Raw genomic sequence first — 6076 nt, 5'->3', positions numbered from 1 at the left:
TGAAACAGAAGCTGGATTTGAACCTCAACCTCCATTACTCCAGTTCATGCTCTCACTCTGATCCACGGGGGAAAGAGCCCCACACTGCTGTGTCTCTCCATAGCATCTGCATGAAGCAAATGTTTTAAAAGTTTGTGCTCAAACCCTGGGAGTCTAATATATTTCTTGATTTTTTACATCAGTGAACAAGTGCACTTATACTTCTTTTGTTCAGCCTGTATTTAGTCTCAAAAACTGGCCAAGGAAATTTCAGAACTCTGAAATCCTAATACTACTAAAGTCAATGAGAGGTTGACATCTGACTTCCACTGAGTCAGGATTTAAGCCCCCAGAAGAAGCCAACACTTTGCTCAACCGTGGTTTTGATGAAATCTCCAGATTAAGTACTCTGTACCACAAATAGGAAAATGTGTTTTTATCAAAAGGGAGAACAACAGACAAAATACAGAGCAATGCATTTTCCTATCTTAGCACTGTAAAAAACTCAAAAATATTTCATTACTAAGAAGTTATAAGGTTACAAGTACAGTGAAATTGGATTCATTAACATAAACACTATTACTGAATTCTATTTGACCATATAAGACTAGATGGTGGATCATTCATTTGGTGGTTTTTAAAATAAAAAAAAAAAAGAATTTTATTTGTTGATTTCTACTACTCAGTTAAATGCATGTAAACCTTTATTAGTGAAAAAGACAGAAAAAAACTACTTTATCTTTTTATAAAAGATTATTAAATACTGGAAACTTTCTGAACTTCAACTATTTATTTGCTTTATAATTAATACTTTATTTTTTTAATCTTTCTCTGGTGCCTCTCAACCATAGCTAGAACTGGAAACAGAGTTGCCTCTCTTGAGAGAGGTTGTTCTTAATAAAAAAGACATGACTGAGTAAAACTTTCTAAACAACCTCTCCAAATAAGGTCCAGAAGGATCATATAGACACTGCATAACTCATCACCCAAATTTCCTTCTCACAATGCATTTGATAATAATCTTCTCATCACGCTACTTAGAAAATATAAAAATAAAAACTAAAAAAAAAAAAAAATTCTAATATCTTTATTCTTTGTAGTAATAGCAAACCAGTTTTCTGATTCTTTCCTATACACTGATAGACAGGATTTCTCCTCTACGTAGGATCTAGCCAGAAACACTGTCTCATTTAGTGTCATGAGAAGTAAAGCTATGATTCTCATATCTGTTTACAAATTCACGGAAAAGGATGATAGAAGGAAAATAAAGATTTCTTGTCTTTTTAGGTTTATAAACTGGATTTCACCAGCCTTGTTTACAGTAGTAATGCCACTGAAGCTGAAATATGAGTTCAGCTTTGGTAATGTGGAAGTTACGGTCCAGCAGCTTTCTCTGTCACAAGCCCGTACCTTTCAAACTCTCTAGAGAAAACCAATCATCAAACATGGAAGACCTAACATTTAAAGCCACAGTGAGTAAGTAAATTTATACTTTTAAATGCTACACATAATTCCATGTAACATTAAGAGCAATACATCTTAAATGAAAAGTGGGTGTTCATGAATAGAAGGTAGCATTAATTTGTCTTGATGCTAATTTTCTGTGTAGCCATAAAACCCCTATAGGACATGGACAGAGTAAGGCAAGCTGCTTACTAAATAGTCAAACATTTTTAAACCTGATCTGAGGAGACTATGGAGTAGATGAACAATACAAAATTGTATGTATTTGCATATGTATAAAGTACATGTAAATACCAAAACTACCTAGCTCCAAGAACATTTTATTCATTTTAATATTTATATGGGTTTAAATAGTGTTGATGTTTGGTTTTTTTTTTCTTTGAATTGGTAACAATCTGGCAGTTATATGGGAAAAAAAAGCTGTTAATGTCACACAGGACTAATCTAACAGTAAAAAATAGAACTAAATAAAAGACGACACCTTTTTTCTTTTTTCTTTTTCTTTTCTTCTTTTACTTTTTTCTTCCTATAGCCATTCTTCATTCCTTTTGTCCACAGGTGATGCTTCATGCCACATTTCCCTTCCCTCAGTGTCTTACCGTAACTGGTCATATTAAGTCTTTATGAATTCTTCTTTCTGAGACAAAGAAAGAAAATAATGCATGTGTTAACTGGGTTGCAGCTTCCTGAATTCACAGCACTGTCCATGCTCACTCAAAGACAGGAAAAAAAAAGTGCAACAAAAACAAGTGCTTTGTTTTTCAGCATGCTCCTGGATTGATGTTCGTGATGATAAAGCCAAGTAATTTCACTTTCCATTCTTATTCAGCCTTTGACTTGTTCTGCCCCCAACACACTAGTTAGTATGAAAGTTTTTCGTAATTTCTTTATTACAAAGATGAATACAACATGTTCACGGGGATCATAAAAGTCGCTTCATCAAATTTACTGAAGTGCCAGCCAGTTGAAAGCTTCTGCTAAGCTTAAAGCAGAATAGTCCATATTCCTAAATCTCTGCTACTCAGTCTCTTGAACTATCCATTCCTACCGTTCACTATTTTGCATTTTTTTGTGAACGTATGTATATACGTATATACGTATGTCAGCCTGAAAGTAAAATCATGCCATAGATAACCAGATCTATCTACATTAGTAAATACTCTAGGACAATCAAAGCAGTTCTGTAGAGCAAACCAGCTGATGCCAATGACCTCACGTCCACACTATCTGCATTTCAGGCATGTTACTTCAGACTGGCTGCAATCTGGTCCTGTGGACTAAAAACCCATTAACAGCATGTTGATTCTTTGAGTGCACCTTCTGGTTCAGTTTCATCTGAAAGCACTTCATTTTGCACACTTTAAGCTTTTAATATGATTGAGCCAAATTCAGTCAGCAGACAAAATGAAGAGATTTGATGCAAAAATGTAATTCTAATCTAAACAAAAACACTAACAAAACTGAAGCCAGTTTCACCTCTTATTTTTGTGCATAATGTGGCTTCTTACAGTAAGTTTGATGATTGATGTTGCACTGCTAGAATTCTCTTTAAAAATATATCAATATAAACAGAATTATCAAGGAAATTAGTAAGTCTTAGAATTTGAATAATGTTTTCCTTTTTATTTATTAATATTTCCAATACTATCTTCTTTCTCTCAACAGATGTATTTATCACACATTCCTGAACACATTAAAAAAAACGTTCCCTAAGAAGTATGTCTGCCTAGTAAAATATATTTGGAATGAGCTAATACTGAAAATGGCCAGCCTAACCTAAAATTCAGCATTAGCTTGTTTCTATAACAAGCATAAACTTCTAAGATTCAGAAAAGCACAGTTTTGACAAATTTTCCCTAACAAGAATGATTTGACTGGGAAATTAAAAACTAAACCAATTGCAAATGGTGGTTTTAATAGTACCAAGTGTAATTTATAATTATTAATCTGGAGTAAGGCACAAACTGAAATGCTACAAAATTGTGTTCATGATTTCTCTAGAATTTTTCTGCTTTCCAAAGTGTTGACTTTAGGTTTTTTTAAGGTTGTTTTTTTTTGGGGGGGGTGGTCCTTGAATAAGTGAAATGTAAACTTTGACCACCACTTTTTGCATTTGCAAAGTCCCATATATTTTGGCAGAACTATCAGAAGACCCGTTCTACATATAACTTCAAAACTTGCTCTATGTCTTCTATCCCTGAGGAACTAAGACCTATGAATCAGAGATAATAAGTTTTTAACAGAAAAGGGAAGTTAACTTACCTGAGTGAGGATGGAACTTGCAGTAGAGGGAGGAAAGACGTGGATCTCTTGAGTATATAGGACTTTTAACAAGCAAAAACTGATCTGATCCAGAATCTTTGAAGGTTATATGACATTTCAGCCTTCTTTCCTTACAATCACTGTTTGATATAACTGTTCAACAAGTAAACTGTCTCAAAATTGGTTCTTCCTCTCCTACTCACTTCTCATCTTCACATTTATTCACGTGCTTTGTATTCTTTATGTAGGATCATTTAAATGGGGAAAAAAAAACCTGTCATGGTTTCGGCTGTGATGGAGCTGACTGGTGTAGTGCTGTGTTTTGGAGTTTGGACAAGAATAGCGTTGGTAAGCACCAGCGAGTAGTGGGAAGAGACAAAAAGCTGGGAAGAGACACAGCTGGGACAGCTGACCCCAGCTGACCAAAAGAATATTCCATGCCACATGACATCATGCTCAGTATATAAAGCAGAAGAAGGAAGCGGGGGGACATTCAGAATTATGGCGTTTGTCTTCCCAAGTAACTGTTACATGTCATGGAGCCCTGCTGTCCTGGAGATGGCTGAACACCTGCCTGCCCGTGGGAAGCAGTGAATGAATTCCTTGTTTTGCTTTGCTTGCATGCACGGCTTTTGCTCTACCTATTAAACTGTCTTTATCTCAACCCATAAGTTTTCCCTCACTTTTACTCTGCAAATTCTCCACCCCATCTAAACTAAGGGGAGTGAGCGTGCAGCTGTGTGGTCCTAGCTGCCAACTGGTGTTAAACCATGACAAACAAAGAAACAAAAAGTGGCCCACATTAATATCTTTGACTTTGAACTGCAAACAGTCTTTAACAACATTCATTTAAACACACATGTTGAAGATTAAATGAAGAAGCCAAAAAAACCCTTATATTTTTCCAATGGACTTTTCAGCATTAAAACCAACATCTCCAGGCCTTGATTGGAGTGGGTTTAAAAACAAGCAGCTCACCTCATATTTGGATGTAAATCTACATCAGAGATGATTGCACAGCAAGAAGCACAAAAGCATACATAATTATGGGCAACTGGCTTACTGCAGATCACCTCATAACACTATTGTCACAGAGCTTTTCCTTAATAAGAAATTCTGCTTTTATGTTATGATTATTAATACTGTTGTGGGTGGTTACATGAATTGCAGAAAGATTTTGCTTGTCACTCTTGGAAACTGTGACTGATATGACTAATTTGTAGGCTTAAAAGAAGCTGATCCATCTTTTAAAGAGTTCTTAATTTGTTAAAAGTTTCAATTAAACTTTGTTAAATGTCTCTTTTTAAAAACTAGCCTAGAATTTAATATATTTTCAGGTATATCATACATGAGTCATTATTTAATATCTAATCTATTTATTATTTAATATCTAATCTATTTAAGCCTTGGAATGTAATATCTTATGGCATTATAGCTCTCTCTGCATCACTAAACTGTGACAATAGAGCAGAAGAAATTCCCAAATTGGCATTTTGCCAAGTTCATGCTTTGATTTTTGAATATTCCACCTAATTTTAGTGATAGATGCATGTTTAGGATTATCATGGAAAAAAATAGCACAGTAAAAATTACTTTCATGGATTGTCCCTCAGGTTTTTAAGGTTAGAAATAAAATGCAGTTGCTTCTTTACAATCATCACACAAACATTTGGTGAGGAGTGGTCCTTCTAGGAGAGTAAAATAACTAGAGATGTCTTCCAATTCCATTAATTCTAAAAAAAGAGGCATCTCCCCCCCCCCTTTCTGTTTGCTACCTAAGTTCAACTTGCTTTATGCGGTGATTAAGGGCAACACAAGTATCTGGGTTTAAACAGTAGGCAGTAGAGAACTTAGTGTAGATTAATTACGAGAGAAAGTAAGGGGGTGGGGGATAAGACAGATCAACAATACAACTGTATATGTGGTCAGAAGTGAGTGAACAAGAGATTGGATTCAAATTGAATGGATATATAATGATATCCCTATTAACCTGAATATGTGTAAACTACTTACAGGCCGTATGGACCACAGAGAGCATAACAGCCTCATTCACCCCGAAGATATGTAGTCCTCTCTACTGTCTGTTACTACAGAATATGAAACTAGGAAATTACCAGGCTGAGTTAATATCTCTTTACCCACAAATGGAGGATTTCCACACTCATTCTTCATAAAAAGTGGAAGTCTTGTCATGCTGTGATACTTTCAGTATATATCCAGCTAGCAGAGAATTCTCATGGACAGCCATGAAGTGAGAAAAAAAAGCCAGTAAGTGTGTATGACTGTACTTAGGTTCATTATCCCACATGTGTTTACTCTAAAATAGACAGTAGTGGATGAAAGACAACAAAAACTTGTTAAGTTAAGATAG

Source organism: Charadrius vociferus, unplaced genomic scaffold (assembly GCF_000708025.1).
Source record: "Charadrius vociferus isolate BGI_N301 unplaced genomic scaffold, ASM70802v2 scaffold26, whole genome shotgun sequence".
NCBI lineage: Eukaryota > Metazoa > Chordata > Aves > Charadriiformes > Charadriidae > Charadrius > Charadrius vociferus.
The sequence above is the reverse complement of the archived record's forward strand: the minus strand, read 5'-3'. Positions refer to the sequence as shown.